The sequence below is a fragment of the Symphalangus syndactylus genome, chromosome 20, assembly GCF_028878055.3.
Source record: "Symphalangus syndactylus isolate Jambi chromosome 20, NHGRI_mSymSyn1-v2.1_pri, whole genome shotgun sequence".
Classification (NCBI taxonomy): domain Eukaryota; kingdom Metazoa; phylum Chordata; class Mammalia; order Primates; family Hylobatidae; genus Symphalangus; species Symphalangus syndactylus.
In genome coordinates, this window is record NC_072442.2 from 2,609,803 (window position 1) to 2,634,869 (window position 25,067).

Consider the following 25,067-nt stretch of genomic DNA (forward strand, 5'->3'; position numbering starts at 1 on the left):
TTCATACAATGCTTCTGTGTAGTTTATATTTGAACATATTCTTTTTTCCACTATTACCCACTTGGCGCTACGAATGTCCAGTTGCATTTTCTACAGACAGAGTGTTTCAAAACTGCTCAATCAAAAGTATGGTTTAACTCTGTTAGCTGAAAGCTCAGATCAGAAAGAAGTTTCACAGAATGCTTCTGTGTAGTTTATATTTGAATATATTCCTTTTTCCACTACTACTCTCTTAGCGCTCCAAATGTCCAGTTGCATTTTCTACAGAAAGAGTGTTCAGATCTGCTCAATCAAAAGTATGGTTTAACTCTGTTAGCTGAATGCACAGATCAGAAAGAAGTTTCACAGAATGATTCTGTGTAGTTTATATTTGGAGACATTCCTTTTTCCACTATTACCCTCTTAGCGCTCCGAAACTCCACTTGCATTTTCTACAGAAAGAGTGTTTCAGAACGGCTCAATCAAAACTAAGGTTCAACTCTTTTAGTTGAACCAACAGAACAGAAAGAAGTTTCACACAATTCTTCTGTGTAGTTTTTATTTGTAGACATTCTTTTTCCCAATATAGGCCTCTTAGCGCTCAGAATGTCCAATTGCAGTTTCTACAGAAAGAGTGTTTCAGAACGGCTCAATGAAAAGTAAGGTTCAACTCTGTTAGTTGAATGCACAGAACAGAGAGAAGTTTCCTACAATGCTTCTGTGTAGTTTATATTTGAACATATTCTTTTTTCCACTATTACCCACTTAGCGCTATGAATGTCCAGTTGCATTTTCTACAGACAGAGTGTTTCAAAACTGCTCAATCAAATGTATGGTTTAACCCTGTTAGCTGAATGCTCAGATCAGCAAGAAGTTTCACTGAATGCTTCTGTGTAGTTTATATTTGAATATATTCCTTTTTCCACTACTACGCTCTTAGCGCTCCAAATGTCCAGTGGCATTTTCTACAGAAAGAGTGTTCAGATCTGCTCAATCAAAAGTATGGTTTAACTCTGTTAGCTGAATGCACAGATCAGAAAGAAGTTTCACAGAATGATTCTGTGTAGTTTATATTTGGAGACATTCCTTTTTCCACTAGAACCCTCTTAGCGCTCCGAATCTCCACTTGCATTTTCTACAGAAAGAGTGTTTCAGAACGGCTCAATCAAAACTAAAGTTCAACTCTTTTAGTTGAACAAACAGAACAGAAAGGAGTTTCACACAATTCTTCTGTGTAGTTTTTATTTGTAGACATTCTTTTTCCCAATATAGGCCTCTTAGCGCTCAGAATGTCCAATTGCAGTTTCTACAGAAAGAGTGTTTCAGAACGGCTCAATCAAAAGTAAGGTTCAACTCTGTTAGTTGAATGCACAGAACAGAAAGAAGTTTCATACAATGCTTCTGTGTAGTTTATATTTGAATATATTCTTTTTTCCACTATTACCCACTTAGCGCTACGAATGTCCAGTTGCATTTTCTACAGACAGAGTGTTTCAAAACTGCTCAATCAAAAGTATGGTTTAACTCTGTTAGCTGAATGCTCAGATCAGAAAGAAGTTTCACAGAATGCTTCTGTGTAGTTTATATTTGAATATATTCCTTTTTCCACTACTACGCTCTTAGCGCTCCAAATGTCCAGTTGCATTTTCTACACAAAGAGTGTTCAGATCTGCTCAATCAAAAGTATGGTTTAACTCTGTTAGCTGAATGCACAGATCAGAAAGAAGTTTCCCCGAATGATTCTGTGTAGTTTATATTTGAAGACATTCCTTTTTCCACTATTACCCCCTTAGCGCTCCGAATCTCCACTTGCATTTTCTACAAAAAGAGTGTTTCATAACTGCTCAATCAAAAATATGTTTTATCTCTGATAACTGAATTTACAGATCAGAAATAAGTTTCACAGAATGCATCTGTGTAGTTTTTATTTGAAGATATTCTTTTTCCCAATGTAGGCCTCTTAGCGCTTAGCATGTCCAATTGCAGTTTCTACAGAAAGAGTGTTTCACAACGGCTCAATTAAAAGTAAGGTTCAACTCTGTTAGTTGAATGCACTGAACAGAAAGAATTTTCACAGAATGCTACTGTGTAGTTTATATTTGAATATATTCCTTTTTCCACTATTACCCTCTTAGCGCTCCGAATGTCCACTTGCATTTTCTACAGAAAGAGTGTTCAGAACTGCGCAATCAAAAGTATGGTTTAACTCTGTTAGCTTAATGAACATATCAGAAATAAGTTTCACACAATTCTTCTGTGTAGTTTTTATTTGAAGATATTATTTTTCCCAATAGAGGCCTCTTAGCGCTCAGAATGTCCAATTGCAGTTTCTACAGAAAGAGTGTTTCAGAAAGGCTCAATCAAAAGTAAGGTTCAACTCTGTTAGTTGAATGCACAGAACAGAAAGAAGTTTCATACAATGGTTCTGTGTAGTTTATATTTGAACATATTCTTTTTTCCACTATTACCCACTTAGCGCTACGAATGTCCAGTTGCATTTTCTACAGACAGAGTGTTTCAAAACTGCTCAATCAAAAGTATGGTTTAATTCTGTTAGCTGAATGCTCAGATCAGAAAGAAGTTTCACAGAATGCTTCTGTGTAGTTTATATTTGAATATATTCCTTTTTCCACTACTACTCTCTTAGCGCTCCAAATGTCCAGTTGCATTTTCTACAGAAAGAGTGTTCAGATCTGCTCAATCAAAAGTATGGTTTAACTCTGTTAGCTGAATGCACAGATCAGAAAGAAGTTTCACAGAGTGATTCTGTGTAGTTTATATTTGGAGACATTCCTTTTTCCACTATTACCCTCTTAGCGCTCCGAATCTCCACTTGCATTTTCTACAGAAAGAGTGTTTCAGAACGGCTCAATCAAAACTAAGGTTCAACTCTTTTAGTTGAACAAACAGAACAGAAAGAAGTTTCACAAAATTCTTCTGTGTAGTTTTTATTTGCAGACATTCTTTTTCCCAATATAGGCCTCTTAGCGCTCAGAATGTCCAATTGCAGTTTCTACAGAAAGAGTGTTTCAGAACGGCTCAATCAAAAGTAAGGTTCAACTCTGTTAGTTGAATGCACAGAACAGAAAGAAATTTCATACAATGCTTCTGTGTAGTTTATATTTGAACATATTCTTTTTTCCACTATTACCCACTTAGGGCTACGAATGTCCAGTTGCATTTTCTACAGACAGAGTGTTTCAAAACTGCTCAATCAAAAGTATGGTTTAACTCTGTTAGCTGAATGCTCAGATCAGAAAGAAGTTTCACAGAATGCTTCTGTGTAGTTTATATTTGAATATATTCCTTTTTGCACTACTACGCTCTTAGCGCTCCAAATGTCCAGTTGCATTTTCTACAGAAAGAGTGTTAAGATCTGCTCAATCAAAAGTATGGTTTAACTCTGTTAGCTGAATGCACAGATCAGAAAGTAGTTTCACCGAATGATTCTGTGTAGTTTATATTTGAAGACATTCCTTTTTCCACTATTACCCCCTTAGCGCTCCGAATCTCCACTTGCATTTTCTACAAAAAGAGTGTTTCATAACTGCTCAATCAAAAATATGTTTTATCTCTGTTAACTGAATTTACAGATCAGAAATAAGTTTCACAGAATGCATCTGTGTAGTTTTTATTTGAAGATATTCTTTTTCCCAATGTAGGCCTCTTAGCGCTTAGCATGTCCAATTGCAATTTCTACAGAAAGAGTGTTTCAGAACGGCTCAATCAAAAGTAAGGTTCAACTCTGTTAGTTGAATGCACAGAACAGAAAGAATTTTCACAGAATGCTAATGTGTAGTTTATATTTGAATATATTCCTTTTTCCACTATTACCCTCTTAGCGCTCCGAATGTCCACTTGCATTTTCTACAGAAAGAGTGTTCAGAACTGCGCAATCAAAAGTATGGTTTAACTCTGTTAGCTTAATGAACATATCAGAAATAAGTTTCACACAATGCTTCTGTGTAGTTTTTATTTGAAGATATTATATTTCCCAATAGAGGCCTCTTAGCGCTCAGAATGTCCAATTGCAGTTTCTACAGAAAGAGTGTTTCAGAAAGGCTCAATCAAATGTAAGGTTCAACTCTGTTAGTTGAATGCACAGAACAGAAAGAAGTTTCATACAATGCTTCTGTGTAGTTTATATTTGAACATATTCTTTTTTCCACTGTTACCCACTTAGCGCTACGAATGTCCAGTTGCTTTTTCTACAGACAGAGTGTTTCAAAACTGCTCAATCAAAAGTATGGTTTAACTCTGTTAGCTGAATGCTCAGATCAGAAAGAAGTTTCACAGAATGCTTCTGTGTAGTTTATATTTGAATATATTCCTTTTTCCACTACTACTCTCTTAGCGCTCCAAATGTCCAGTTGCATTTTCTACAGAAAGAGTGTTCAGATCTGCTCAATCAAAAGTATGGTTTAACTCTGTTAGCTGAATGCACAGATCAGAAAGAAGTTTCACAGAATGATTCTGTGTAGTTTATATTTGGAGACATTCCTTTTTCCACTATTACCCTCTTAGCGCTCCGAATCTCCACTTGCATTTCCTACAGAAAGAGTGTTTCAGAACGGCTCAATCAAAACTAAGGTTCAACTCTTTTAGTTGAACAAACAGAACAGAAAGAAGTTTCACACAATTCTTCTGTGTAGTTTTTATTTGTAGACATTCTTTTTCCCAATATAGGCCTCTTAGCGCTCAGAATGTCCAATTGCAGTTTCTACAGAAAGAGAGTTTCAGAACGGCTCAATCAAAAGTAAGGTTCAACTCTGTTAGTTGAATGCACAGAACCGAAAGAAGTTTCATACAATGCTTCTGTGTAGTTTATATTTGAACATATTATTTTTTCCACTATTACCCACTTAGCGCTACGAATGTCCAGTTGCATTTTCTACAGACAGAGTGTTTCAAAACTGCTCAATCAAATGTATGGTTTAAGTCTGTTAGCTGAATGCTCAGATCAGAAAGAAGTTTCACAGAATTCTTCTGTGTAGTTTATATTTGAATATATTCCTTTTTCCACTACTACTTTCTTAGCGCTCCAAATGTCCAGTTGCATTTTCTACAGAAAGATTGTTCAGATCTGCTCAATCAAAAGTATGGTTTAACTCTGTTAGCTGAATGCACAGATCAGAAAAAAGTTTCACAGAATGATTCTGTGTAGTTTATATTTGGAGACATTCCTTTTTCCACTATTACCCTCTTAGCGCTCCGAATCTCCACTTGCATTTTCTACAGAAAGAGTGTTTCAGAACGGCTCAATCAAATCTAAAGTTCAACTCTTTTAATGAACAAACAGAACAGAAAGAAGTTTCACACAATTCTTCTGTGTAGTTTTTATTTGTAGACATTCTTTTTCCCAATATAGGCCTCTTAGCGCTCAGAATGTCCAATTGCAGTTTCTACAGAAAGAGTGTTTCAGAACGGCTCAATCAAAAGTAAGGTTCAACTCTGTTAGTTGAATGCACAGAACAGAAAGAAGTTTCATACAATGCTTCTGTGTAATTTATATTTGAACATATTCTTTTTTCCACTATTTCCCACTTAGCGCTACGAATGTCCAGTTGCATTTTCTACAGACAGAGTGTTTCAAAACTGCTCAATCAAAAGTATGGTTTAACTCTGTTAGCTGAATGCTCAGATCAGAAAGAAGTTTCACAGAATGCTTCTGTGTAGTTTATATTTGAATATATTCCTTTTTCCACTACTACTCTCTTAGCGCTCCAAATGTCCAGTTGCATTTTCTACAGAAAGAGTGTTCAGATCTGCTCAATCAAAAGTATGGTTTAACTCTGTTAGCTGAATGCACAGATCAGAAAGAAGTTTCACCGAATGATTCTGTGTAGTTTATATTTGAAGACATTCCTTTTTCCACTATTACCCTCTTAGCGCTCCGAATCTCCACTTGCATTTTCTACAAAAAGAGTGTTTCATAGCTGCTCAATCAAAAATATGTTTTATCTCTGTTAACTGAATTTACAGATCAGAAATATGTTTCACAGAATGCATCTGTGTAGTTTTTATTTGAAGATATTCTTTTTCCCAATGTAGGCCTCTCAGCGCTTAGCATGTCCAATTGCAGTTTCTACAGAAAGAGTGTTTCAGAACGGCTCAATCAAAAGTAAGGTTCAACTCTTTTAGTTGAACAAACAGAACAGAAAGAAGTTTCACACAATTCTTCTGTGTAGTTTTTATTTGTAGACATTCTTTTTCCCAATATAGGCCTCTTAGCGCTCAGAATGTCCAATTGCAGTTTCTACAGAAAGAGTGTTTCAGAACGGCTCAATCAAAAGTAAGGTTCAACTCTGTTAGTTGAATGCACAGAACAGAAAGAAGTTTCATACAATGCTTCTGTGTAGTTTATATTTGAACATATTCTTTTTTCCACTATTACCCTCTTAGCGCTACGAATGTCCAGTTGCATTTTCTACAGACAGAGTTTTTCAAAACTGCTCAATCAAAAGTATGGTTTAACTCTGTTAGCTGAATGCTCAGATCAGAAAGCAGTTTCACAGAATGCTTCTGTGTAGTTTATATTTGCATATATTCCTTTTTCCACTACTACGCTCTTAGCGCTCCAAATGTCCAGTTGCATTTTCAACAGAAAGAGTGTTCAGATCTGCTCAATCAAAAGTATGGTTTAACTCTGTTAGCTGAATGCACAGATCAGAAAGAAGTTTCACCGAATGATTCTGTGTAGTTTATATTTGAAGACATTCCTTTTTCCACTATTACACTCTTAGCGCTCCGAATCTCCACTTGCATTTTCTACAAAAAGAGTGTTTCATAACTGCTCAATCAAAAATATGTTTTATCTCTGTTAACTGAATTTACAGATCAGAAATGAGTTTCACAGAATGCATCTGTGTAGTTTTTATTTGAAGATATTCTTTTTCCCAATGTAGGCCTCTTAGCCCTTAGCATGTCCAATTGCAGTTTCTACAGAAAGAGTGTTTCAGAACGGCTCAATCAAAAGTAAGGTTCAACTCTGTTAGTTGAATGCACAGAACAGAAGGAATTTTCACAGAATGCTACTGTGTAGTTTATATTTGAATATATTCCTTTTTCCACTATTACCCTCTTTGCGCTCCGAATGTCCACTTGCATTTTCTACAGAAAGAGTGTTCAGAACTGCGCAATCAAAAGTATGGGTTAACTCTGTTAGCTTAATGAACATATCAGAAATAAGTTTCACACAATGCTTCTGTGTAGTTTTTATTTGAAGATATTATTTTTCCCAATATAGGCCTCTTAGCGCTCAGAATGTCCAATTGCAGTTTCTACAGAAAGAGTGTTTCAGAAAGGCTCAATCAAAACTAAGGTTCAACTCTGTTAGTTGAATGCACAGAACAGAAAGAAATTTCATACAATGCTTCTGTGTAGTTTATATTTGAACATATTCTTTTTTCCACTATTACCCACTTGGCGCTACGAATGTCCAGTTGCATTTTCTACAGACAGAGTGTTTCAAAACTGCTCAATCAAAAGTATGGTTTATCTCTGTTAGCTGAATGCTCAGATCAGAAAGAAGTTTCACAGAATGCTTCTGTGTAGTTTATATTTGAATATATTCCTTTTTTCACTACTACTCTCTTAGCGCTCCAAATGTCCAGTTGCATTTTCTACAGAAAGAGTGTTCAGATCTGCTCAATCAAAAGTATGGTTTAACTCTGTTAGCTGAATGCACAGATCAGAAAGAAGTTTCACAGAATGATTCTGTGTAGTTTATATTTGGAGACATTCCTTTTTCCACTATTACCCTCTTAGCGCTCCAAATCTCCACTTGCATTTTCCACAGAAAGAGTGTTTCAGAACGGCTCAATCAAAACTAAGGTTCAAATCTTTTAGTTGAACAAACAGAACAGAATGAAGTTTCACACAATTCTTCTGTGTAGTTTTTATTTGTAGACATTCTTTTTCCCAATATAGGCCTCTTAGCGCTCAGAATGTCCAATTGCAGTTTCTACAGAAAGAGTGTTTCAGAACGGCTCAATCAAAAGTAAGGTTCAACTCTGTTAGTTGAATGCACAGAACAGAAAGAAGTTTCATACAATGCTTCTGTGTAGTTTATATTTGAACATATTCTTTTTTCCACTATTACCCACTTAGCGCTACGAATGTCCAGTTGCATTTTCTACAGACAGAGTGTTTCAAAACTGCTCAATCAAAAGTATGGTTTAACTCTGTTAGCTGAATGCTCAGATCAGAAAGTAGTTTCACAGAATGCTTCTGTGTAGTTTATATTTGAATATATTCCTTTTTCCACTACTACACTCTTAGCGCTCCAAATGTCCAGTTGCATTTTCTACAGAAAGAGTGTTCAGATCTGCTCAATCAAAAGTATGGTTTAACTCTGTTAGCTGAATGCACAGATCAGAAAGAAGTTTCACCGAATGATTCTGTGTAGTTTATATTTGAAGACATTCCGTTTTCCACTACTACCCTCTTAGCGCTCCGAATCTCCACCTGCATTTTCTACAAAGAGAGTGTTTCATAACTGCTCAATGAAAAATATGTTTTATCTCTGTTAACTGAATTTACAGATCAGAAATAAGTTTCACAGAATGCATCTGTGTAGTTTTTATTTGAAGATATTCTTTTTCCCAATGTAGGCCTCTTAGCGCTTAGCATGTCCAATTGCAGTTTCTACAGAAAGAGTGTTTCAGAACGGCTCAATCAAAAGTAAGGTTCAACTCTGTTAGTTGAATGCACAGAACAGAAAGAATTTTCACAGAATGCTACTGTGTAGTTTATATTTGAATATATTCCTTTTTCCACTATTACCCTCTTAGCGCTCCGAATGTCCACTTGCATTTTCTACAGAAAGAGTGTTCAGAACTGCGCAATCAAAAGTATGGTTTAACTCTGTTAGCTTAATGAACATATCAGAAATAAGTTTCACACAATGCTTCTGTGTAGTTTTTATTTGAAGATATTATTTTTCCCAATATAGGCCTCTTAGCGCTCAGAATGTCCCATTGCAGTTTCTACAGAAAGAGTGTTTCAGAAAGGCTCAATCAAAAGTAAGGTTCAACTCTGTTAGTTGAATGCACAGAACAGAAAGAAGTTTCATACAATGCTTCTGTGTAGTTTATATTTGAACATATTCTTTTTTCCACTATTACCCACTTAGCGCTACGAATGTCCAGTTGCATTTTCTACAGACAGAGTGTTTCAAAACTGCTCAATCAAAAGTATGGTTTAACTCTGTTAGCTGAATGCTCAGATAAGAAAGAAGTTTCACAGAATGCTTCTGTGTAGTTTATATTTGAATATATTCCTTTTTCCACTACTACGCTCTTAGCGCTCCAAATGTCCAGTTGCATTTTCTACAGAAAGAGTGTTCAGATCTGCTCAATCAAAAGTATGGTTTAACTCTGTTAGCTGAATGCACAGATCAGAAAGAAGTTTCACCGAATGATTCTGTGTAGTTTATATTTGAAGACATTCCTTTTTCCACTATTACCCACTTAGCGCTCCGAATCTCCACTTGCATTTTCTACAAAAAGAGTGTTTCATAACTGCTCAATCAAAAATATGTTTTATCTCTGTTAACTGAATTTACAGATCAGAAATAAGTTTCACAGAATGCATCTGTGTAGTTTTTATTTGAAGATATTCTTTTTCCCAATGTAGGCCTCTTAGCGCTTAGCATGTCCAATTGCAGTTTCTACAGAAAGAGTGTTTCAGAACGGCTCAATCAAAAGTAAGGTTCAACTCTGTTAGTTGAATGCACAGAACAGAAAGAATTTTCACAGAATGCTACTGTGTAGTTTATATTTGAATATATTCCTTTTTCCACTATTACCCTCTTAGCGCTCCGAATGTCCACTTGCATTTTCTACAGAAAGAGTGTTCAGAACTGCGCAATCAAAAGTATGGTTTAACTCTGTTAGCTTAATGAACATATCAGAAATAAGTTTCACACAATGCTTCTGTGTAGTTTTTATTTGAAGATATTATTTTTCCCAATATAGGCCTCTTAGCGCTCAGAATGTCCAATTGCAGTTTCTACAGAAAGAGTGTTTCAGAAAGGCTCAATCAAAACTAAGGTTCAACTCTGTTAGTTGAATGCACAGAACAGAAAGAAATTTCATACAATGCTTCTGTGTAGTTTATATTTGAACATATTCTTTTTTCCACTATTACCCACTTGGCGCTACGAATGTCCAGTTGCATTTTCTACAGACAGAGTGTTTCAAAACTGCTCAATCAAAAGTATGGTTTAACTCTCTTAGCTGAATGCTCAGATCAGAAAGAAGTTTCACAGAATGCTTCTGTGTAGTTTATATTTGAATATATTCCTTTTTCCACTACTACACTCTTAGCGCTCCAAATGTCCAGTTGCATTTTCTACAGAAAGAGTGTTCAGATCTGCTCAATCAAAAGTATGGTTTAACTCTGTTAGCTGAATGCACAGATCAGAAAGAAGTTTCACAGAATGATTCTGTGTAGTTTATATTTGGAGACATTCCTTTTTCCACTATTACCCTCTTAGCGCTCCAAATCTCCACTTGCATTTTCCACAGAAAGAGTGTTTCAGAACGGCTCAATCAAAACTAAGGTTCAAATCTTTTAGTTGAACAAACAGAAAAGAAAGAAGTTTCACACAATTCTTCTGTGTAGTTTTTATTTGTAGACATTCTTTTTCCCAATATAGACCTCTTAGCGCTCAGAATGTCCAATTGCAGTTTCTACAGAAAGAGTGTTTCAGAACGGCTCAATCAAAAGTAAGGTTCAACTCTGTTAGTTGAATGCACAGAACAGAAAGAAGTTTCATACAATGCTTCTGTGTAGTTTATATTTGAACATATTCTTTTTTCCACTATTACCCACCTAGCGCTACGAATGTCCAGTTGCATTTTCTACAGACAGAGTGTTTCAAAACTGCTCAATCAAAAGTATGGTTTAACTCTGTTAGCTGAATGCTCAGATCAGAAAGAAGTTTCACAGAATGCTTCTGTGTAGTTTATATTTGAATATATTCCTTTTTCCACTACTACGCTCTTAGCGCTCCAAATGTCCAGTTGCATTTTCTACAGAAAGAGTGTTCAGATCTGCTCAATCAAAAGTATGGTTTAACTCTGTTAGCTGAATGCACAGATCAGAAAGAAGTTTCACCGAATGATTCTGTGTAATTTTTATTTGAAGACATTCCTTTTTCCACTATTACCCTCTTAGCGCTCCGAATCTCCACTTGCATTTTCTACAAAAAGAGTGTTTCATAACTGCTCAATCAAAAATATGTTTTATCTCTGTTAACTGAATTTACAGATCAGAAATAAGTTTCACAGAATGCATCTGTGTAGTTTTTATTTGAAGATATTCTTTTTCCCAATGTAGGCCTCTTAGCGCTTAGCATGTCCAATTGCAGTTTCTACAGAAAGAGTGTTTCAGAACGGCTCAATCAAAAGTAAGGTTCAACTCTGTTAGTTGAATGCACAGAACAGAAAGAATTTTCACAGAATGCTACTGTGTAGTTTATATTTGAATATATTCCTTTTTCCACTATTACCCTCTTAGCGCTCCGAATGTCCACTTGCATTTTCTACAGAAAGAGTGTTCAGAACTGCGCAATCAAAAGTATGGTTTAACTCTGTTATCTTAATGAACATATCAGAAATAAGTTTCACACAATGCTTCTGTGTAGTTTTTATTTGAAGATATTATTTTTCCCAATATAGGCCTCTTAGCGCTCAGAATGTCCAATTGCAGTTTCTACAGAAAGAGTGTTTCAGAAAGGCTCAATCAAAAGTAAGTTTCAACTCTGCTAGTTGAATGCACAGAACAGAAAGAAGTTTCATACAATGCTTCTGTGTAGTTTATATTTGAACATATTCTTTTTTCCACTATTACCCACTTAGCGCTACGAATGTCCAGTTGCATTTTCTACAGACAGAGTGTTTCAAAACTGCTCAATCAAAAGTATGTTTTAACTCTGTTAGCTGAATGCTCAGATCAGAAAGAAGTTTCACAGAATGCTTCTGTGTAGATTATATTTGAATATATTCCTTTTTCCACTACTACTCTCTTAGCGCTCCAAATGTCCAGTTGCATTTTCTACAGAAAGAGTGTTCAGATCTGCTCAATCAAAAGTATGGTTTAACTCTGTTAGCTGAATGCACAGATCAGAAAGAAGTTTCACAGAATGATTCTGTGTAGTTTATATTTGGAGACATTCCTTTTTCCACTATTACCCTCTTAGCGCTCCGAATCTCCACTTGCATTTTCTACAGAAAGAGTGTTTCAGAACGGCTCAATCAAAACTAAGGTTCAACTCTTTTAGTTGAACAAACAGAACAGAAAGAAGTTTCACACAATTTTTCTGTGTAGTTTTTATTTGTAGACATTCTTTTTCCCAATATAAGCCTCTTAGCGCTCAGAATGTCCAATTGCAGTTTCTACAGAAAGAGTGTTTCAGAACGGCTCAATCAAAAGTAAGGTTCATCTCTGTTAGTTGAATGCACAGAACAGAAAGAAGTTTCATAAAATGCTTCTGTGTAGTTTATATTTGAACATATTCTTTTTTCCACTATTACCCACTTAGCGCTGCGAATGTCCAGTTGCATTTTCTACAGACAGAGTGTTTCAAAACTGCTCAATCAAAAGTATGGTTTAAATCTGTTAGCTGAATGCTCAGATCAGAAAGAAGTTTCACAGAATGCTTCTGTGTAGTTTATATTTGAATATATTCCTTTTTCCACTACTACGCTCTTAGCGCTCCAAATGTCCAGTTGCATTTTCTACAGAAAGAGTGTTCAGATCTGCTCAATCAAAGTATGGTTTAACTCTGTTAGCTGAATGCACAGATCAGAAAGAAGTTTCACAGAATGATTCTTTGTAGTTTATATTTGGAGACATTCCTTTTTCCACTATTACCCTCTTAGCGCTCCGAATCTCCACTTGCATTTTCTACAGAAAGAGTGTTTCAGAACGGCTCAATCAAAACTAAGTTTCAACTCTTTTAGTTGAACAAACAGAACAGAAAGAAGTTTCACACAATTCTTCTGTGTAGTTTTTATTTGTAGACATTCTTTTTCCCAATATAGGCCTCTTAGCGCTCAGAATGTCCAATTGCAGTTTCTACAGAAAGAGTGTTTCAGAACGGCTCAATCAAAAGTAAGGTTCAACTCTGTTAGTTGAATGCACAGAACAGAAAGAAGTTTCATACAATGCTTCTGTGTAGTTTATATTTGAACATATTCTTTTTTCCACTATTACCCACTTAGCGCTACGAATGTCCAGTTGCATTTTCTACAGACAGAGTGTTTCAAAACTGCTCAATCAAAAGTATGGTTTAACTCCGTTAGCTGAATGCTCAGATCAGAAAGAAGTTTCACAGAATGCTTCTGTGTAGTTTATATTTGAATATATTCCTTTTTCCACTACTACGCTCTTAGCGCTCCAAATGTCCAGTTGCATTTTCTACAGAAAGAGTGTTCAGATCTGCTCAATCAAAAGTATGGTTTAACTCTGTTACCTGAATGCACAGATCAGAAAGAAGTTTCACCGAATGATTCTGTGTAGTTTATATTTGAAGACATTCCGTTTTCCACTATTACCATCTTAGCGCTCCGAATCTCCACTTGCATTTTCTACAAAAAGAGTGTTTCATAACTGCTCAATGAAAAATATGTTTTATCTCTGTTAACTAAATTTACAGATCAGAAATAAGTTTCACAGAATGCATCTGTGTAGTTTTTATTTGAAGATATTCTTTTTCCCAATGTAGGCCTCTTAGCGCTTAGCATATCCAATTGCAGTTTCTACAGAAAGAGTGTTTCAGAACGGCTCAATCAAAAGTAAGGTTCAACTCTGTTAGTTGAATGCACAGAACAGAAAGAATTTTCACAGAATGCTACTGTGTAGTTTATATTTGAATATATTCCTTTTTCCACTATTACCCTCTTAGCGCTCCGAATGTCCACTTGCATTTTCTACAGAAAGATTGTTCAGAACTGCGCAATCAAAAGTATGGTTTAACTCTGTTAGCTTAATGAATATATCAGAAATAAGTTTCACACAATGCTTCTGTGTAGTTTTTATTTGAAGATATTATTTTTCCCAATATAGGCCTCTTAGCGCTCAGAATGTCCAATTGCAGTTTCTACAGAAAGAGTGTTTCAGAAAGGCTCAATCAAAAGTAAGGTTCAACTCTGTTAGTTGAATGCACAGAACAGAAAGAAGTTTCATACAATGCTTCTGTGTAGTTTATATTTGAACATATTCTTTTTTCCACTATTACCCACTTAGCGCTACGAATGTCCAGTTGCATTTTCTACAGACAGAGTGTTTCAGAACTGCTCAATCAAAAGTATGGTTTAACTCTGTTAGCTGAATGCTCAGATCAGAAAGAAGTTTCACAGAATGTTTCTGTGTAGTTTATATTTGAATATATTCCTTTTTCCACTACTACTCTCTTAGCGCTCCAAATGTCCAGTTGCATTTTCTACAGAAAGAGTGTTCAGATCTGCTCAATCAAAAGTATGGTTTAACTCTGTTAGCAGAATGCACAGATCAGAAAGAAGTTTCACAGAATGATTCTGTGTAGTTTATATTTGGAGACATTCCTTTTTCCACTATTACCCTCTTAGCGCTCCGAATCTCCACTTGCATTTTCTACAAAAAGAGTGTTTCATAGCTGCTCAATCAAAAATATGTTTTATCTCTGTTAACTGAATTTACAGATCAGAAATAAGTTTCACAGAATGCATCTGTGTAGTTTTTATTTGAAGATATTCTTTTTCCCAATGTAGGCCTCTTAGCGCTTAGCATGTCCAATTGCAGTTTCTACAGAAAGAGTGTTTCAGAACGGCTCAATCAAAAGTAAGGTTCAACTCTGTTAGTTGAATGCACAGAACAGAAAGAATTTTCACAGAATGCTACTGTGTAGTTTATATTTGAATATATTCCTTTTTCCACTATTACCCTCTTAGCGCTCCGAATGTCCACTTGCATTTTCTACAGAAAGAGTGTTCAGAACTGCGCAATCAAAAGTATGGTTTAACTCTGTTAGCTTAATGAACATATCAGAAATAAGTTTCACACAATGCTTCTGTGTAGTTTTTATTTGAAGATATTATTTTTCCCAATATAGGCCTCTTAGCGCTCAGAATGTCCAATTGCAGTTTCTACAGAAAGAGTGTTTCAGAAAGGCTCAATCAAAAGTAAGTTTCAACTCTGCTAGTTGAATGCACAGAACAGAAAGAAGTTTCATACAATGCTTCTGTGTAGTTTATATTTGAACATATTCTTTTTTCCACTATTACCCACTTAGCGCTACGAATGTCCAGTTGCATTTTCTACAGACAGAGTGTTTCAAAACTGCTCAATCAAAAGTATGTTTTAACTCTGTTAGCTGAATGCTCAGATCAGAAAGAAGTTTCACAGAATGCTTCTGTGTAGATTATATTTGAATATATTCCTTTTTCCACTACTACTCTCTTAGCGCTCCAAATGTCCAGTTGCATTTTCTACAGAAAGAGTGTTCAGATCTGCTCAATCAAAAGTATGGTTTAACTCTGTTAGCTGAATGCACAGATCAGAAAGAAGTTTCACAGAATGATTCTGTGTAGTTTATATTTGGAGACATTCCTTTTTCCCCTATTACCCTCTTAGCGCTCCGAATCTCCACTTGCATTTTCTACAGAAAGAGTGTTTCAGAACGGCTCAATCAAAACTAAGGTTCAACTCTTTTAGTTGAACAAACAGAACAGAAAGAAGTTTCACACAATTTTTCTGTGTAGTTTTTATTTGTAGACATTCTTTTTCCCAATATAAGCCTCTTAGCGCTCAGAATGTCCAATTGCAGTTTCTACAGAAAGAGTGTTTCAGAACGGCTCAATCAAAAGTAAGGTTCATCTCTGTTAGTTGAATGCACAGAACAGAAAGAAGTTTCATAAAATGCTTCTGTGTAGTTTATATTTGAACATATTCTTTTTTCCACTATTACCCACTTAGCGCTGCGAATGTCCAGTTGCATTTTCTACAGACAGAGTGTTTCAAAACTGCTCAATCAAAAGTATGGTTTAAATCTGTTAGCTGAATGCTCAGATCAGAAAGAAGTTTCACAGAATGCTTCTGTGTAGTTTATATTTGAATATATTCCTTTTTCCACTACTACGCTCTTAGCGCTCCAAATGTCCAGTTGCATTTTCTACAGAAAGAGTGTTCAGATCTGCTCAATCAAAGTATGGTTTAACTCTGTTAGCTGAATGCACAGATCAGAAAGAAGTTTCACAGAATGATTCTTTGTAGTTTATATTTGGAGACATTCCTTTTTCCACTATTACCCTCTTAGCGCTCCGAATCTCCACTTGCATTTTCTACAGAAAGAGTGTTTCAGAACGGCTCAATCAAAACTAAGTTTCAACTCTTTTAGTTGAACAAACAGAACAGAAAGAAGTTTCACACAATTCTTCTGTGTAGTTTTTATTTGTAGACATTCTTTTTCCCAATATAGGCCTCTTAGCGCTCAGAATGTCCAATTGCAGTTTCTACAGAAAGAGTGTTTCAGAACGGCTCAATCAAAAGTAAGGTTCAACTCTGTTAGTTGAATGCACAGAACAGAAAGAAGTTTCATACAATGCTTCTGTGTAGTTTATATTTGAACATATTCTTTTTTCCACTATTACCCACTTAGCGCTACGAATGTCCAGTTGCATTTTCTACAGACAGAGTGTTTCAAAACTGCTCAATCAAAAGTATGGTTTAACTCCGTTAGCTGAATGCTCAGATCAGAAAGAAGTTTCACAGAATGCTTCTGTGTAGTTTATATTTGAATATATTCCTTTTTCCACTACTACGCTCTTAGCGCTCCAAATGTCCAGTTGCATTTTCTACAGAAAGAGTGTTCAGATCTGCTCAATCAAAAGTATGGTTTAACTCTGTTACCTGAATGCACAGATCAGAAAGAAGTTTCACCGAATGATTCTGTGTAGTTTATATTTGAAGACATTCCGTTTTCCACTATTACCATCTTAGCGCTCCGAATCTCCACTTGCATTTTCTACAAAAAGAGTGTTTCATAACTGCTCAATGAAAAATATGTTTTATCTCTGTTAACTAAATTTACAGATCAGAAATAAGTTTCACAGAATGCATCTGTGTAGTTTTTATTTGAAGATATTCTTTTTCCCAATGTAGGCCTCTTAGCGCTTAGCATATCCAATTGCAGTTTCTACAGAAAGAGTGTTTCAGAACGGCTCAATCAAAAGTAAGGTTCAACTCTGTTAGTTGAATGCACAGAACAGAAAGAATTTTCACAGAATGCTACTGTGTAGTTTATATTTGAATATATTCCTTTTTCCACTATTACCCTCTTAGCGCTCCGAATGTCCACTTGCATTTTCTACAGAAAGATTGTTCAGAACTGCGCAATCAAAAGTATGGTTTAACTCTGTTAGCTTAATGAACATATCAGAAATAAGTTTCACACAATGCTTCTGTGTAGTTTTTATTTGAAGATATTATTTTTCCCAATATAGGCCTCTTAGCGCTCAGAATGTCCAATTGCAGTTTCTACAGAAAGAGTGTTTCAGAAAGGCTCAATCAAAAGTAAGGTTCAACTCTGTTAGTTGAATGCACAGAACAGAAAGAAGTTTCATACAATGCTTCTGTGTAGTTTATATTTGAACATATTCTTTTTTCCACTATTACCCACTTAGCGCTACGAATGTCCAGTTGCATTTTCTACAGACAGAGTGTTTCAGAACTGCTCAATCAAAAGTATGGTTTAACTCTGTTAGCTGAATGCTCAGATCAGAAAGAAGTTTCACAGAATGTTTCTGTGTAGTTTATATTTGAATATATTCCTTTTTCCACTACTACTCTCTTAGCGCTCCAAATGTCCAGTTGCATTTTCTACAGAAAGAGTGTTCAGATCTGCTCAATCAAAAGTATGGTTTAACTCTGTTAGCAGAATGCACAGATCAGAAAGAAGTTTCACAGAATGATTCTGTGTAGTTTATATTTGGAGACATTCCTTTTTCCACTATTACCCTCTTAGCGCTCCGAATCTCCACTTGCATTTTCTACAAAAAGAGTGTTTCATAGCTGCTCAATCAAAAATATGTTTTATCTCTGTTAACTGAATTTACAGATCAGAAATAAGTTTCACAGAATGCATCTGTGTAGTTTTTATTTGAAGATATTCTTTTTCCCAATGTAGGCCTCTTAGCGCTTAGCATGTCCAATTGCAGTTTCTACAGAAAGAGTGTTTCAGAACGGCTCAATCAAAAGTAAGGTTCAACTCTGTTAGTTGAATGCACAGAACAGAAAGAATTTTCACAGAATGCTACTGTGTAGTTTATATTTGAATATATTCCTTTTTCCACTATTACCCTCTTAGCGCTCCGAATGTCCACTTGCATTTTCTACAGAAAGAGTGTTCAGAACTGCGCAATCAAAAGTATGGTTTAACTCTGTTAGCTTAATGAACATATCAGAAATAAGTTTCACACAATGCTTCTGTGTAGTTTTTATTTGAAGATATTATTTTTCCCAATATAGGCCTCTTAGCGCTCAGAATGTCCAATTGCAGTTTCTACAGAAAGAGTGTTTCAGAAAGGCTCAATCAAAAGTAAGTTTCAACTCTGCTAGTTGAATGCACAGAACAGAAAGAAGTTTCATACAATGCTTCTGTGTAGTTTATATTTGAACATATTCTTTTTTCCACTATTACCCACTTAGCGCTACGAATGTCCAGTTGCATTTTCTACAGACAGAGTGTTTCAAAACTGCTCAATCAAAAGTATGTTTTAACTCTGTTAGCTGAATGCTCAGATCAGAAAGAAGTTTCACAGAATGCTTCTGTGTAGATTATATTTGAATATATTCCTTTTTCCACTACTACTCTCTTAGCGCTCCAAATGTCCAGTTGCATTTTCTACAGAAAGAGTGTTCAGATCTGCTCAATCAAAAGTATGGTTTAACTCTGTTAGCTGAATGCACAGATCAGAAAGAAGTTTCACAGAATGATTCTGTGTAGTTTATATTTGGAGACATTCCTTTTTCCACTATTACCCTCTTAGCGCTCCGAATCTCCACTTGCATTTTCTACAGAAAGAGTGTTTCAGAACGGCTCAATCAAAACTAAGGTTCAACTCTTTTAGTTGAACAAACAGAACAGAAAGAAGTTTCACACAATTTTTCTGTGTAGTTTTTATTTGTAGACATTCTTTTTCCCAATATAAGCCTCTTAGCGCTCAGAATGTCCAATTGCAGTTTCTACAGAAAGAGTGTTTCAGAACGGCTCAATCAAAAGTAAGGTTCATCTCTGTTAGTTGAATGCACAGAACAGAAAGAAGTTTCATAAAATGCTTCTGTGTAGTTTATATTTGAACATATTCTTTTTTCCACTATTACCCACTTAGCGCTGCGAATGTCCAGTTGCATTTTCTACAGACAGAGTGTTTCAAAACTGCTCAATCAAAAGTATGGTTTAACTCTGTTAGCTGAATGCTCAGATCAGAAAGAAGTTTCACAGAATGCTTCTGTGTAGTTTATATTTGAATATATTCCTTTTTCCACTACTACGCTCTTAGCGCTCCAAATGTCCAGTTGCATTTTCTACAGAAAGAGTGTTCAGATCTGCTCAATCAAAGTATGGTTTAACTCTGTTAGCTGAATGCACAGATCAGAAAGAAGTTTCACAGAATGATTCTTTGTAGTTTATATTTGGAGACATTCCTTTTTCCACTATTACCCTCTTAGCGCTCCGAATCTCCACTTGCATTTTCTACAGAAAGAGTGTTTCAGAACGGCTCAATCAAAACTAAGTTTCAACTCTTTTAGTTGAACAAACAGAACAGAAAGAAGTTTCACACAATTCTTCTGTGTAGTTTTTATTTGTAGACATTCTTTTTCCCAATATAGGCCTCTTAGCGCTCAGAATGTCCAATTGCAGTTTCTACAGAAAGAGTGTTTCAGAACGGCTCAATCAAAAGTAAGGTTCAACTCTGTTAGTTGAATGCACAGAACAGAAAGAAGTTTCATACAATGCTTCTGTGTAGTTTATATTTGAACATATTCTTTTTTCCACTATTACCCACTTAGCGCTACGAATGTCCAGTTGCATTTTCTACAGACAGAGTGTTTCAAAACTGCTCAATCAAAAGTATGGTTTAACTCCGTTAGCTGAATGCTCAGATCAGAAAGAAGTTTCACAGAATGCTTCTGTGTAGTTTATATTTGAATATATTCCTTTTTCCACTACTACGCTCTTAGCGCTCCAAATGTCCAGTTGCATTTTCTACAGAAAGAGTGTTCAGATCTGCTCAATCAAAAGTATGGTTTAACTCTGTTACCTGAATGCACAGATCAGAAAGAAGTTTCACCGAATGATTCTGTGTAGTTTATATTTGAAGACATTCCGTTTTCCACTATTACCATCTTAGCGCTCCGAATCTCCACTTGCATTTTCTACAAAAAGAGTGTTTCATAACTGCTCAATGAAAAATATGTTTTATCTCTGTTAACTAAATTTACAGATCAGAAATAAGTTTCACAGAATGCATCTGTGTAGTTTTTATTTGAAGATATTCTTTTTCCCAATGTAGGCCTCTTAGCGCTTAGCATATCCAATTGCAGTTTCTACAGAAAGAGTGTTTCAGAACGGCTCAATCAAAAGTAAGGTTCAACTCTGTTAGTTGAATGCACAGAACAGAAAGAATTTTCACAGAATGCTACTGTGTAGTTTATATTTGAATATATTCCTTTTTCCACTATTACCCTCTTAGCGCTCCGAATGTCCACTTGCATTTTCTACAGAAAGATTGTTCAGAACTGCGCAATCAAAAGTATGGTTTAACTCTGTTAGCTTAATGAACATATCAGAAATAAGTTTCACACAATGCTTCTGTGTAGTTTTTATTTGAAGATATTATTTTTCCCAATATAGGCCTCTTAGCGCTCAGAATGTCCAATTGCAGTTTCTACAGAAAGAGTGTTTCAGAAAGGCTCAATCAAAAGTAAGGTTCAACTCTGTTAGTTGAATGCACAGAACAGAAAGAAGTTTCATACAATGCTTCTGTGTAGTTTATATTTGAACATATTCTTTTTTCCACTATTACCCACTTAGCGCTACGAATGTCCAGTTGCATTTTCTACAGACAGAGTGTTTCAGAACTGCTCAATCAAAAGTATGGTTTAACTCTGTTAGCTGAATGCTCAGATCAGAAAGAAGTTTCACAGAATGTTTCTGTGTAGTTTATATTTGAATATATTCCTTTTTCCACTACTACTCTCTTAGCGCTCCAAATGTCCAGTTGCATTTTCTACAGAAAGAGTGTTCAGATCTGCTCAATCAAAAGTATGGTTTAACTCTGTTAGCAGAATGCACAGATCAGAAAGAAGTTTCACAGAATGATTCTGTGTAGTTTATATTTGGAGACATTCCTTTTTCCACTATTACCCTCTTAGCGCTCCGAATCTCCACTTGCATTTTCTACAAAAAGAGTGTTTCATAACTGCTCAATCAAAAATATGTTTTATCTCTGTTAACTGAATTTACAGATCAGAAATATGTTTCACAGAATGCATCTGTGTAGTTTTTATTTGAAGATATTCTTTTTCCCAATGTAGGCCTCTTAGCGCTTAGCATGTCCAATTGCAGTTTCTACAGAAAGAGTGTTTCAGAACGGCTCAATCAAAAGTAAGGTTCAACTCTGTTAGTTGAATGCACAGAACAGAAAGAATTTTCACAGAATGCTACTGTGTAGTTTATATTTGAATATATTCCTTTTTCCACTATTACCCTCTTAGCGCTCCGAATGTCCACTTGCATTTTCTACAGAAAGAGTGTTCAGAACTGCGCAATCAAAAGTATGGTTTAACTCTGTTAGCTTAATGAACATATCAGAAATAAGTTTCACACAATGCTTCTGTGTAGTTTTTATTTGAAGATATTATTTTTCCCAATATAGGCCTCTTAGCGCTCAGAATGTCCAATTGCAGTTTCTACAGAAAGAGTGTTTCAGAAAGGCTCAATCAAAAGTAAGTTTCAACTCTGCTAGTTGAATGCACAGAACAGAAAGAAGTTTCATACAATGCTTCTGTGTAGTTTATATTTGAACATATTCTTTTTTCCACTATTACCCACTTAGCGCTACGAATGTCCAGTTGCATTTTCTACAGACAGAGTGTTTCAAAACTGCTCAATCAAAAGTATGTTTTAACTCTGTTAGCTGAATGCTCAGATCAGAAAGAAGTTTCACAGAATGCTTCTGTGTAGATTATATTTGAATATATTCCTTTTTCCACTACTACTCTCTTAGCGCTCCAAATGTCCAGTTGCATTTTCTACAGAAAGAGTGTTCAGATCTGCTCAATCAAAAGTATGGTTTAACTCTGTTAGCTGAATGCACAGATCAGAAAGAAGTTTCACAGAATGATTCTGTGTAGTTTATATTTGGAGACATTCCTTTTTCCACTATTACCCTCTTAGCGCTCCGAATCTCCACTTGCATTTTCTACAGAAAGAGTGTTTCAGAACGGCTCAATCAAAACTAAGGTTCAACTCTTTTAGTTGAACAAACAGAACAGAAAGAAGTTTCACACAATTTTTCTGTGTAGTTTTTATTTGTAGACATTCTTTTTCCCAATATAAGCCTCTTAGCGCTCAGAATGTCCAATTGCAGTTTCTACAGAAAGAGTGTTTCAGAACGGCTCAATCAAAAGTAAGGTTCATCTCTGTTAGTTGAATGCACAGAACAGAAAGAAGTTTCATAAAATGCTTCTGTGTAGTTTATATTTGAACATATTCTTTTTTCCACTATTACCCACTTAGCGCTGCGAATGTCCAGTTGCATTTTCTACAGACAGAGTGTTTCAAAACTGCTCAATCAAAAGTATGGTTTAACTCTGTTAGCTGAATGCTCAGATCAGAAAGAAGTTTCACAGAATGCTTCTGTGTAGTTTATATTTGAATATATTCCTTTTTCCACTACTACGCTCTTAGCGCTCCAAATGTCCAGTTGCATTTTCTACAGAAAGAGTGTTCAGATCTGCTCAATCAAAGTAAGGTTTAACTCTGTTAGCTGAATGCACAGATCAGAAAGAAGTTTCACAGAATGATTCTTTGTAGTTTATATTTGGAGACATTCCTTTTTCCACTATTACCCTCTTAGCGCTCCGAATCTCCACTTGCATTTTCTACAGAAAGAGTGTTTCAGAACGGCTCAATCAAAACTAAGTTTCAACTCTTTTAGTTGAACAAACAGAACAGAAAGAAGTTTCACACAATTCTTCTGTGTAGTTTTTATTTGTAGACATTCTTTTTCCCAATATAGGCCTCTTAGCGCTCAGAATGTCCAATTGCAGTTTCTACAGAAAGAGTGTTTCAGAACGGCTCAATCAAAAGTAAGGTTCAACTCTGTTAGTTGAATGCACAGAACAGAAAGAAGTTTCATACAATGCTTCTGTGTAGTTTATATTTGAACATATTCTTTTTTCCACTATTACCCACTTAGCGCTACGAATGTCCAGTTGCATTTTCTACATACAGAGTGTTTCAAAACTGCTCAATCAAAATTATGGTTTAACTCCGTTAGCTGAATGCTCAGATCAGAAAGAAGTTTCACAGAATGCTTCTGTGTAGTTTATATTTGAATATATTCCTTTTTCCACTACTACGCTCTTAGCGCTCCAAATGTCCCGTTGCATTTTCTACAGAAAGAGTGTTCAGATCTGCTCAATCAAAAGTATGGTTTAACTCTATTAGCTGAATGCACAGATCAGAAAGAAGTTTCACCGAATGATTCTGTGTAGTTTATATTTGAAGACATTCCGTTTTCCACTATTACCCTCTTAGCGCTCCGAATCTCCACTTGCATTTTCTACAAAAAGAGTGTTTCATAACTGCTCAATGAAAAATATGTTTTATCTCTGTTAACTGAATTTACAGATCAGAAATAAGTTTCACAGAATGCATCTGTGTAGTTTTTATTTGAAGATATTTTTTTCCCAATGTAGGCCTCTTAGCGCTTAGCATGTCCAATTGCAGTTTCTACAGAAAGAGTGTTTCAGAACGGCTCAATCAAAAGTAAGGTTCAACTCTGTTAGTTGAATGCACAGAACAGAAAGAATTTTCACAGAATGCTACTGTGTAGTTTATATTTGAATATATTCCTTTTTCCACTATTACCCTCTTAGCGCTACGAATGTCCACTTGCATTTTCTACAGAAAGAGTGTTCAGAACTGCGCAATCAAAAGTATGGTTTAACTCTGTTATCTTAATGAACATATCAGAAATAAGTTTCACACAATGCTTCTGTGTAGTTTTTATTTGAAGATATTAATTTTCCCAATATAGGCCTCTTAGCGCTCAGAATGTCCAATTGCAGTTTCTACAGAAAGAGTGTTTCAGAAAGGCTCAATCAAAAGTAAGGTTCAACTCTGCTAGTTGAATGCACAGAACAGAAAGAAGTTTCATACAATGCTTCTGTGTAGTTTATATTGGAACATATTCTTTTTTCCACTATTACCCACTTAGCGCTACGAATGTCAAGTTGCATTTTCTACAGACAGAGTGTTTCAAAACTGCTCAATCAAAAGTATGGTTTAACTCTGTTAGCTGAATGCTCAGATCAGAAAGAAGTTTCACAGAATGCTTCTGTGTAGTTTATATTTGTATATATTCCTTTTTCCACTTCTACTCTCTTAGTGCTCCAAATGTCCAGTTGCATTTTCTACAGAAAGAGTGTTCAGATCTGCTCAATCAAAAGTATGGTTTAACACTGTTAGCTGAATGCACAGATCAGAAAGAAGTTTCACAGAATGATTCTGTGTAGTTTATATTTGGAGACATTCCTTTTTCCACTATTACCCTCCTAGCGCTACGAATCTCCACTTGCATTTTCTACAGAAAGAGTGTTTCAGAACGGCTCAATCAAAACTAAGGTTCAACTCTTTTAGTTGAACAAACAGAACAGAAAGAAGTTTCACACAATTCTTCTGTGTAGTTTTTATTTTTAGACATTCTTTTTCCCAATATAAGCCTCTTAGCGCTCAGAATGTCCAATTGCTGTTTCTACAGAAAGAGTGTTTCAGAACGGCTCAATCAAAAGTAAGGTTCAACTCTGTTAGTTGA